Source organism: Gallus gallus, chromosome 3 (genome assembly GCF_016699485.2).
Source record: "Gallus gallus isolate bGalGal1 chromosome 3, bGalGal1.mat.broiler.GRCg7b, whole genome shotgun sequence".
Taxonomy (NCBI): Eukaryota; Metazoa; Chordata; class Aves; order Galliformes; family Phasianidae; genus Gallus; species Gallus gallus.
Window position 1 is genome coordinate 8230228 of NC_052534.1, and position 12062 is coordinate 8242289.

The following is a 12062-nucleotide window of genomic DNA, read 5'->3' on the forward strand; positions in this document are numbered from 1 at the left end:
AGGAGCTACATCTGTACAGAAGCTTACATTGTACAGAAGCTTTGTCTTTGATCCAGATTTCTTGCCAAAATCATAAGAATCAGTAGTAACCACACACATGCACACACCTGCTATCTAGTACTGGCATTTCTGAATTTACAATAGTCTTACTCCTCACAGAAAAAGAACTAATAAAGACCATAAGTCTATGTCATTCTTCTCACAGAGCCGTGGAGTCTATTGGATACCAGTGCCAGAGGTCATTTCCTGCTGATGCACCATCATCCTTCTCAGTAAGCTGAGCGGTATGGTACTTCTCTTCTAAACATTTAGACCTTTCACAGCAGTATTGTTTGCAAAACATACATGTGTTGAATGGAAAAAAAACACCCAGTGGGCATTAGATTACCCTGTTGTTCATCATAACTTCATCTGTTGAGTAAGTTCCTTGGTATCTGTGGAGACTGGAGATGAAGTCACTTATGAGGCCAGGCCAGGGAGACGACTCAAAGGCCTTTCCTAGAGGAGCACTCTCCATGGGAAAGTCTGAAAAAATGAAGAGGTTTCAAAGTAAATCAGTCAACTTTCAAATTAAGAATTGCTTAGGAACTCCTGAAGATAGATTCCTGCTCTGCTGGGATACACTCAGGCGTCCAGGACAGCCTTAAAATAGACCTAATCCAGCCTCCTCTCCACTGAGCGCCCTCTGCTCCCCTGAAATGAACTCACAGAAATATGCATTATAAATATATATAGCAATTCCAGCTCCACAACTGCCTCAGTCACCAAGCCTGGAGTAGAAGGTTCAGCAAAGGGTGTTCTGGTACTAAGGTGGGGCAGAAACCAGGGCAGACGTGTAGGACATCTGTGTCACACACTGGCAACAGCTCCAAACCAACAGTATGGGAAATGAGTTATGCCAGCCCTTAGAGATGGAGCCTGAAGGAGAGTCTAGAGGTTTCCAAGCAGAAGAAGTACAGTCCGTGATGACTCCACTCCCACTACACTGCCTCAATACTCTGTTACCCCCTCTTGGACACAAAATACCTCCCAGCCACTGTGAGTGCTGCCCAGCAGGGCTGGCAGTGAAACCTGGCCTGTATGAAATGCACGGCCATCCCATGAGACATGCTCTTTTACTTCAGAAATACCAACGGTGTTTTCAGAGGGGTCAAAGCCATCCCAGCCCTTTGCTGCACACCTGGGGGCAACAGCTCACTGGGGCCACCAGACCAGCTGGTCTAGGAGAGGTGGCCTTGCTCAGGCCCCCACCTACACTCTCTTCAATACCATCATTTCTTTGCACTACCTGGATAGAAAGCAGCAGTGGGAGATGAGCAGTCAGGGTCACTCCTCAAACAGCACTTCAAATACAACAGCCCTGGTTCCAGGGGGGCCTAACTAGTGGCAACTGGGAATCAACTCTCTACAACAACTCTACAACTGGGAATCATCCCTCTACAAAGGGAGAGTTAAAAAAAAAAAGGCAGACGTTTTCCCTTTGTCCTTTGTTTTTCTGCAGTGACACGATTCAAAGGGCGATGTTACACAGATGGTCAACAATGAAGCCACGTAACAAAAGAGAAAATGAATTGGCCTAAATATTTCACGGGGAGCCATCACAATTAATCAAGGAGCAGAAATAAAAGTGACCCACGCAGCACTGGTAGGGGTAGCTGGGATTTGACTCCCTGGTGCTACTTCTACACCATACCGAGAGGCTACCTGAAAATCCCTCACTGGAGTCAGCCAAATTATTCAGACATATTCAGGGACCTCAGCCAACTCAAGTAGCTTCTGGTTTATGAGCTTTGTGGACCCTAAGGCATGTGCAGTGCTCCTATACACCGCAATGGATTCAGACCGGCTCTCTGCTATCTATATTTATCACGATCCCCTCAGGAAGTGCTTTGGCAGGGTTTTGTAATGAAAACCCTGCCCAGAGCACTCTTTGGCATGCAGTGAGCAACCTTAAAATAGTGCAGTGACATGCTGCAATAATTACTCATATTAACACTCTTTATTGTGCAGCGTGCTGCTTTGTCCCCATTGCCTGGCTCGTTCCGCTGCCCGGCGCCTGGTGGGAAGGCAGGGAAGAGCTGGTCCTTCCTAAAAGGCAAAGTTCAGTGCCAGGCTCTGACCCAAAGTCCTGAGAATGACGCCAACCCAACCGTGCTCTCCTCCGTTAACACAAAAATAGCCAATGACAACACTGCAATTTTCTTCCAGATCCAAAGCTCGCAGGTGCTCAGACAGGATATCTTGGCTCCACTGTTATTTGAGGAGAACATTAAAAAAAAAAAAATAAGCATAAAAACCAAACCAGACAATGACGACGAATCCACACTGTAGGATCTGGTTCCTTGCTGGTTACTGCTTTTAGCCTAGCCCACATTTTCAGGTTTCACACCTTTACGAGTAATGTCTACTGCATTGTGCTTACCGTACACCTCAGTTTGCCTTAAAAGGTTAAAGAGAAAAAGAGTTGTTTTAGTCATAAGAGAGATGGAGAAGTGGAGACAACTTCGCTTGCCGTGCACAGAACCCTCAGAAGCTTTGGTGTTTTTTGAGAAGTGTTGTTCTCTGTTCAAAAGGAAAAACAAAATTCATACTGCTTGAATTGTGCATCTTGAACATCTGCAGTGTGGCTTTTTTTTTCCCCCCCATTGATGACAAAATGAGCTTTCGGGAAACAACTTGTTACTCGTGCCTATATGCCTAAATTTACTAGATATCATGAAATCAATCTAAAACTCATCCAAGTCAGTACAAAGAGTCCTAAAAACTTAAATGAGCTTTGATTATAATCTCAAGGCCTATACAATTGCTCAAAGTTCCCCAGGGTCACGGGACAAATGTTTCAAGAACACACAGCCCTATAATTACATGGGATCTCTGAACAGATATCAGCAACTGCTTAATTGCTGCTTCACAAGGACAGATAATACTGTGGTCTCTTCAATATACTCTGATACAGAGAAAGATAAGTTATGGCATGACAGCAGCCGCTCCTTTAAGTTTTTAATTATCAGCAAGTCTACTGTCATTGTGGAGAAGATTAGCACCTGATAATACACATCGCTTGACTTGCTGGCATGTGAGGCAGTCAGTATGGAAAGACACACCACGTATTCTATTTGTGTATAGACTTTCACAATGTTATCTAAGGAGCTCAAAGCACTTCCTGCCAACATAGCAGGTTGCTGTCGCACTAACACTTCCAGTCAGCCCCCTTTTTAAGATATAATAATATCGAAGATGTGGAGATGGAGAAGTTGCCCAACATCTCTGAAGATCCCAGAGGCTGAAGTTAACGTCCGTAAGTGGGGCCCAGGCTGAAACCTCACTTATCTATATGGGATCCTTCTGCTGTCTACAGGGAATGGCAACAAGACCAGAAGATAACAGCAAGAAATGTTACTATGGAAAGTACAGTTAAATTGGTTCAAACACACATGTGGTACATCAGCATCAGTGTGAGCTAATTGCTGAACCTCAGAGCACTTCAGCGTTCTAATAGTCTCACAGTCACCAACAGATTGAGATCTGGATTATATTCACCAAGCAGCAGTCATCCCAAGATCTGTTTTTTGGTTCCATACTCAAGGTCACAGTTCTGCTTCCTGGTTGACTCACTGAAACTTCCTAAGGAGAAATGAATAACAAATGGCCCCGGTGAGCAAAGCACTGGGGAGAAGCAGAAGGGGCAGTTCCTATCCTGGCCAGCTTCCAAATGTTTTATTGACCGTGAGCATCTTTCAGCACATTTATGAACAGCAAAACACAACTGGAGGGACAACAGCAAACTGAATCGACACTCAAGGCCATTTTCTTCACTGAGAAAACTAATTCAGGTAACTTGAGTTAGTGAAAGTGCTCACAACCACTTCTGTAGCTATGATGCCATGGAAGAAATGCTATTCTGAGAAAGCATCTGGTTAAATACAACAGGCTTCCATTAAGCATTCCGACACTTTTGCCAAACTGCAAAACATCTTTCAGAACACATCCAAGGACATTTTCCAAAGCTGCCATTCTCTGGCGTGTCGTCAGCTCTACCCGTAAAGCACAGCCCGGCAATGAACTCGGGATGTGAATTTGTAATGGCATAGGTATCTGCCAAGCATATCGTCACCAGCGAACAATGCACTCGTCATATGGATTTTTTTCCCATGCACCAGCCTGTATTAAAACTTTTCTAATTAATTCCGTGGTCTCCAGGACCTTCTGCCAAGGTCGCCATTCGTGGCTGAAAGTGCTCCTCACTGAGTAATGAACACTAACTTCTCTGGAGACTTTTTTTTGCAAGACGTAATCGAACGCAGCCTCCTGTTAATTGCTTACGCATATTTGGTGCATTAACAAGAGCATTAACGTACTAACAATGTATATATACACCCTAACACAACTGAGGAAGGCGAGGCTTAGATATTAGCGCCATAAGAGGATCTTGCTGATGACTTTTCTATTAGAGCCGGATCTGATTAGTGACTCGGGGGAAACGTTTTGTTTGGAATAAAGCCTTTATTTCAAAGACTATCTCACAAATGCAGTGCTGGGTGGCTAGTCCTGTTCTAGCATAAATGCTAGCCTGTGAGAAGAGCTTAACAATGGACTCTTGTCCTCATTACTGCTCTAGGACAAGCTGTCAGCTGAAAATTCACTCCTGACCATCTGGAGTGGACCTGAACAACACTGGGGTGGTTAGTCACAAAGACATCCCCTTTCGTTTGTGACTCCTTAGGGCACAGCCTGCCTCACCGCACTCAAAAAAATAAGAGGTCCGAAGAAGTGCTGCCATTGAGCAAACAGGGTCTGATCAAATCAAAGCCACGCACTCGCACAACATCCCACTCGCCCATAACACAGGGTTATTCAAACTTGTGAGAATGCTACTACTTAAAAGTGATCAGTCAGCTTGGCCGTGACCAGGGAGGGCTTCTTCTCAGCACAGCCTCTGGTTGAACAGAAGCTGATGGCACAGCTGATGAACCTATTCTTGAGCTAAGTCACAAACGATCTCCTCTCCCCATAACCCTCCTCAACCTGATTGTCGACCTAAAGGAAAGAATAATGCCTACCAAAACATGGAGCAGAGCATCCATGTCATCACAGACAGCTGTAGGCATTAGCAGAGCTCAGCAGGAATCAAGGAGGAGTCAGTGGGCAGGCAAATGTCTGTCCTTATCTCCTAAATGTCCAACTGACAGGAGGGAACTTGCACAATGCCTGTCCCCAGAACTCAGAGCCTTTCTCTGAGTTTATGGAGATGGCATATTTTGTCATCATTTGTCTCAAGCGAGCTTACAGGCCACTCCTTCCCACCCCAGACAAAACCAGGCATCTCTGATTGTACTTCGCTTCCTATTAAGTGTGCAGATGCAGCCTCTGGTCCTCAGGAGGAAACTGGACAGTGTAGTGATGGATAACTATCAGAGCCTACTAAAGATGTGCATCTTGCTCTCTCTTCATTTTTTCCCTTTGAGGCAATGGCACACGAGACCTTTACTCTCCAGAGAGTAATTTCAACAGGTAACACAGATCAGAAAGTCCTGGAGAAGCATGAATTTGAGGCACTCTAGGCCTCTTCTCCTTGCTTTTATGATCTTTGTGCAGGTTAACATGTTTTACTAGGTATGCCACAATTCACATTACATTATTTTTCCATTGCTAGTTTCAGATTATACTGCCTCTCCCTCTAAGCCCATAAAGTTCTTTTTAAAAGCTCATAAAATTTCACCTGCATTTGTTTATGGCTCTCAGGATATGAACTAAACTCAATTGATGTAGCTATATTTACCGCTGCTGAAGTTCACTCTGTATTTCACTGCACTACCTTTCCAGGTGCCACTTCCCCTTCCTTTCCTCTTACCGAATTCTCCCAGCGTGGACAGTGAATCCAATTCTACTTTTCCATTTGTTGGAAACTCACTGATACAACTCTGGCTTAGAACATAAATAAGCATGTCTAACACTGACAGACTGTGTAGTTTCCCACCTCTCTCCTACATCATAAGTTTATGATCACCCAGAGGATATATTCACTAGTTGGCCCAAAGTATTTCCTTCCACAATAAGCCACAAGCACTATTCATGGGACCATTACTCCAGTTTTCACATGGCACTAGCACTGTAGGTGTGAAAGACTCTACTTCTGGTTCCTTCACCTGAGATGAGCCTGCAGTGCTCAAATGGGACCCTTCACACTCACCTCCTCTGAATATTCTCTCGCAATAACCCAGAGCACGCAACGCGTACCATTAGCATCACAACAGAAAAGCACCAACCTCTTTGCTTGCAACGTGACCCCCACGTTTCTTCAAGATTTCCAACCAAAAACCAGAGAAAAGTACAAGTGATGAGTCAAGGCCATCACCCGTGGCCCAGGAAAGACCAAAGCCAAACACTATTCATTGTAGGTACAGCCAGGCTGCTCCAGAGAGAGTAACCTGCAGCAGCATTGACACCAACCACTACATACCCCTATGGTCTCGGGACAAAGGATTGCCTTTACGGGTGGCCACCTTCAGCAGAACGGGTATGGCACCTGAGAAAGTTCAAACATGAAGCCTAGATCTTATAAGCAGCCAGAGCAATGGCAGTGCTATGCAGATCTCAGCTCGGAAAAGCCTTGTTCTGGAAAAGCTGGGTCTTGTCAAGGTTGGGCAAAGAGGCTTTATCCAGCAGGAGTCCAACAACAACTTTGCCCCTCGTGCTGACAGAAATTAACACCCATACAGTAACATGGTAACCAGGCATAAACCCAAAACTGGAGGCAAAGTTTATCTAAACACATCTGAGTTGCCATGATTTCTTTTCCCATTTTAGACAGGACCGTGAAAACAGTTTTGATCTCCAGCCCTTTATTTCCTTTATGGCTGGAACATGAAGTGAATCAACATTTCAGGACCTCCAAAATATTTTGATTTGCTTTCGGTATTTGCTTGTAAAAATGATTGGATTTTATCAAAGGGAGTGGAAGAGCTGGGTTATTTTTTGCTACGTGGGGAAGAAGGAATTTGCAAAGGGTACAAGAGGAATTGGCTCCAGCCTTTCCAAGCCTGTGTTTGTGGCTCATTCTCTTTCTTGGTTTCAAAGAAAATGGTTGCACCAGGCTTGAATGACCCAGCCCCCTTATTTCTCACAGCTTGGGTCTTTGAAGTGATCATTCAACTCTAGTAGCCTCACCCCTTGCCAGAGGCCATCACTACACATTCCTTACCCTTCTCCTGCATGGACCCCATGGCCACAGTGGGAGAAGAAAATGCATGCAAGGATGTGGGAGGACAGCTGCTGAAGCCCAAGTTGCAATGCAAAGGCATCCCACATGCTGGAAGGGGAGCACTGCTCCTGAAAGATAGGCAAAGGTTCTGATTGCAACTGAAAAGAAGAAAGCTGGCTGACTTTAGTTCAGTGTGTTACGCAGAATTAAATCTGGTGGAGAAAAAGTAATCATCTCATGTAGGAACTTGTGCTTTTTCTTCTCCTAAGAGACAAAAGAAAGAAAGACACCCATCTGTCCTGTCCAGAGAGATCTGAAATATAAGGACTGGGCTGAAAGCAGCACCCCAGGTATGAATCTTCCCCAAGTTTAAGACTGAATCTCATCACCTATGGTGGTCCATATTAAAAACAAACAAACAAAACACTGTATAATAGCCAGAGCAAAATTCTAGAATCTAAGTAAAAGTGAATTTTGAAACAGCACGTAACTCAGTTTAGTGGGTTTCAGATATGGGAAAACAACTGATGTGGCATGCCACGCTTTACACTTCAGTGTTTTTCTTCAATATCACGTGCACTGAGATACCTCAATAAAAAGGCTCTCACCCAGGATATTTTCAAGTGAGAATAAACACAGTCATATGTGGAACTTTCCTCTTGCTTGGTTTTATACAACAGACCGTGTGTGTGAAAAACAGCACACCGTTCCTATTAACAGACCCATAATTCTGGTAGTGCTTCCTGGAGGGAGCTGGTTCACCACAGTCTCTTCTTCTCCTTTTGTATTATTGCTTTAAAGGTTCTACCATTTTCTTCAGTAAAGAGATTGATTGGCCTTAATGAATGGACCAAATGCCCTTCCATAAGCGACTGTAGAGGTGGTTGTGCCAAGCCACACGCATCAGGTCATGGTGAGGTGTAGGAACGGGATTACTCACCTGGAGTATTAGCTCTCTGGGTTCATAGCTCCCATGAATGAGAAAGAACAAGATGAAATCATAGGTCTTAGCTTCATAGAATCATTAAGATTGGAAAAGACCTCTAAAATCACCAAGTCCAACAGTCAACCCATTACCACCTCAAAGTTCATTCACTTGAGCATTTTCTTATATTTCAGCTTCCCTCAGAAGCGATTTTTGTATTTTTTTTACCCAAGGAGAGGGGTCCTAGTAGATGTACAAGCTGCAAAATCTAAAACATACCATCAGCTACCTCACAGCTATACGAGTGTGCTCATAACCCCACATCCATGCCACAAAGCTGCTGCCTGCTTAGGAGGCTTTCCCTTGAGGTCCTGGCATCAGAGCTGCCAAGGTGCTGGCTTCACACTATCTGGTAGAGGATAGCCCAGTCCCAGCCACTGGCCATACACACATAGGTAAAGAGCATCTAGTTCAGCTCCGACTGCTCTTCACAAGCTCCCCACTGGAGGTTATCAGCACCTCACCAAGCCACTCATGGGAACGTTCCCAAAGCTGTTCCTCTCAAAAAATAATAATAATAAAAAAAAAATTAAAAAAGGATTTTTACTATTTCATGAACGTGGTTCAAATTGCTTGAGATCCTTTGCAGATAACAATGTGACGACTCTATACACAGATCTAAAGGATCCAAAATCCTTAGGGGAGGTCAGCGGTGGGCATGCAGATGCAATAATGTCTTCAGCAAGCAGAAGTGCACCTGGAAAAGCTTACAAGCACACAGACCTGGCACCATCCTCTCCCCTTTCTTCCTTCCACTGGAAACTTCTTTGACGCATTTAAATTAATAAAGCCTGCTTGATAGATCACTTACCACTCATGTTCCCATCTCCTAATCACTTCCATGTCTCATCACCACCCTGGCTGAAGACTGATGACCATTCTTACTCACTGCCATTGCTGAGAGTGCCAGGCACCTGGTGCCAAGGCTCTGTGAGCTCCATCCGTGGAGCACCCGCATGCCAAAACCCAACTGAAAATGGCTCCTTCTCCTGGGAGATGGATGGTGGACATTTTCACCTTAATAATAGCCTTGTATTTTTAGAGCAGTGGAGAAAATCAACAGCAAGGCTTCACAAAGGTTGGCTTTTTTTAGAGCAGCACCAGGCACAACTCCATGGGATAGGTGAGGGGCACCCTGATCCCACCACTGGCCTCAGAACTGGGAAGTATAGAATCATGGAGTATCCAGAGTTGGAAGGGACCCATAAGGATCACCGAGTCCAACTTCTGACTTGACATAGGACCACCCAAATCACCCAGAGCATCCATGCAGAGGCAGGACAAGAGTGTGCGGGTCATCCTTGGGTGCCCCGGGGGCCACCTGGGTTGCGAAGCACCCATGGCTGGCAGAACTTCTGCAGAGGAAGCACTGAGCCGTGACCTGACCTGCAGCCACCATCAGTGGGATGAGCAGGCCCTGCCTAGGGGAAGGCAATCCAATCTATGCCCTGTAAGTGTTTGCACATCGCTGCTGCCGTGGTGGACGGTTGCTGCAAAGGTGGGGTTGGTGCTGGGAGCTTTCCTAGGCATGCAGCCTGCGTCCCTCGTCCCTCCTGCAGGTTCCTGTTAGGGCAACACAGTTCCTCTTTCCATCTCAACAGGCCCCTGATATCAAAGGGAAGAAGCTGATATCACAGAAAAGTCTGGATCTGGTGGGGATGGTGCTCTGTTCTGTTAAAGACCACCTGGCAGTGGAGAACATGAATGGAGAAGCACTAGGAGGTTCCTGCGTGCTGTGAGGGCAGTGCAGGTTCTATGCAGAAACATTTTCCTGCATGGGAGCTTAAAAATTAGAGCTGCTGGAGACCTACCTGAATCCTGCATGCATCTGAACTTTGCAGCACAATTTTTTTTCTTGCAGCACTTATTAAGCCGGAGACAGAATCTTTTTATGTCAAGCAACTCATCACGTATCATGCCCTGTTAAATCTGTTCTGGCATCAAGGTGGGAGTCTCAGAAGTCAGTTTCCAAACTGTGGGTCCAGGGTCATAGGGGCTGGATTCGCCTCCCTGGAGGAGCTGGGGGATGTCAGCCCCGAGCACCTGCACACATGGGCCAAGACAGAGGTTCCTGCAGAACACGGCTCCGCTGCAGTTCCTCTCCTCTAGCCAAGCACCTGCACCTGTATCACTTTCCACTTCAGTTTTTCTGTACCACTTCCACTACCCAGATGAGCACACTTCAGCTGTGTCCAGCTTGGTAAAAGCTCACGTGCACAGGTGACCCCAGAGCAAGGGTGAAGGTGCTTTTGCAGAAGTAGAGATTTTGCCCTGCAAACATCCCAAGGCAACGCCTCGTACCACTGCCTGCTTTTCCAAGGTCACCCCACATGCTGCTGGAGCATCACCACGCTGCTGCTGTCCTGCTGCTTGCATTTTGAGAGGTGTTGCCATGGCACCGAGGGACAAATTGCTTCTGAACTTCCCTGCAAGTCCCTCCCAGCGAAGATGGGCTCGGACCCACAAGCTTGGCTATTTTTAGCTACGTGCTACATAATGCACAAGTTGATGAAGATCTGCACATCTTCATCAGTCAGCTGTTCCCAGGTGCCTGGAGATAGGAGCAGGGAGCCAGAGAGAAGAGGAAGGCAGGGATCAAACGCAGAGAGAGCAGCTGCTTGCTGTGCCTTTGGGGGGAAAGCTCAGTCTTGATTTCACCCCCAACCCACGAGAACAGAGCTCGATGGGACAGAACCTTCGCTTCCCACAAGCCTGAGGACCATGGACATACCAAGCTGCCCGAGACACCTGAGCACAGTATCCATATGGTGGCATCTCCCCTGCCTTCTCCTATTCCAAAACCCGCTTGCAAGTCCACCTGCTGCTTGCAGCCCTGGCAGGGGTGGATCCGGGCAGGAGGTCTTGGGAACCAAATGAGGCCGTTGGGCAGGGAACATTCCCAGTCCTACTGATTTTCTGTCCCTGCACGTGCCTCAAGCACACCCAGGGCACATCACTCAGAGCCAGCCAATAACAGGGCGACGGCACAAACCCCTACAGGTGTCTGAGGCTGTGGTGAAGGCGACAGCACTGTAAGTGCCCTTAGGAAAGGGTCACATGTTGGTCTTCAGGAAACGTATCAGAGATTATCAAACACGGTAAGCTCGGATACCCGCTCCCCAGCAGCTCTGGGACACAGCCTGCCAAATAAGAAAACCTTGTTATTGATATAAAGACAGGCACCAGCTGCAAGTCACTGTCAGAAAGAAGGCACTGAGACTGGAGCTGCTCGGGCAGGTTAATACCTCCCAGTGCCTCCCAGCCATCGCACAGCCTCACTGCAGCGCAGTGACACCTGCATTGCCTGAGACAGATGCGCCGCTCCTGCTCACCTTGTTCCTGCCTTGCTGAGGATGGCCAGCTCACAAGGAGAGCAGAGCAGCAGCCAGGCAAAGCGCCTGGAAAATGAAATATTGCTGGCTGGGTCCTTGCACGAGATCTGACATTAGGAGAGAGGTTTTAGAGCAACCTTTTGCACTTGAGGGGGGTCACAGCACTTCTGGCTTTAAGGGTGCAACTGCTGAAACCAAGGGAGCTGTGCTGCTCCCAGCAGCTACACATTTGATTACTGAGGAGCAGTGCTGCCTCACTCCACATTTTTCCTGTTTTATGTAATGTCAGGCTCTGCTCTAAGTCACTCACTGCAGTTTGGGCAAGGATACATAGGCATGTGCAACCGTACTGAGGGACCAGTGGGATTCACAACAGGGTCAGTAGGTCAAAGACGGTATCCAAAAAGAAAAGTCACAATAACAAACAAAACCAGGCAGGACATCCAGGTGCTGTGGTATGGCCACATCCAGCTCGGTGACCCCACCAGCAGCAGGACTTCCTACCCACAGGAGCTTCCCATTCCCAAGGACGCCCCTCACGACA

General features: G+C 46.6%; 1 protein-coding gene across 1 annotated transcript in view; it reads right to left on the reverse strand.

Annotated features, from left to right (window-relative positions):
- LCLAT1 (lysocardiolipin acyltransferase 1) overlaps positions 1–12062 on the reverse strand; it is a 176031-nt gene that overhangs the window by 126438 nt on the left and 37531 nt on the right. The window contains exon 2 of the mRNA XM_046938748.1: positions 389–525. The gene's annotated coding sequence lies outside the window, so the exon portion shown is untranslated. The remainder of the gene's footprint in view (positions 1–388; positions 526–12062) is intronic.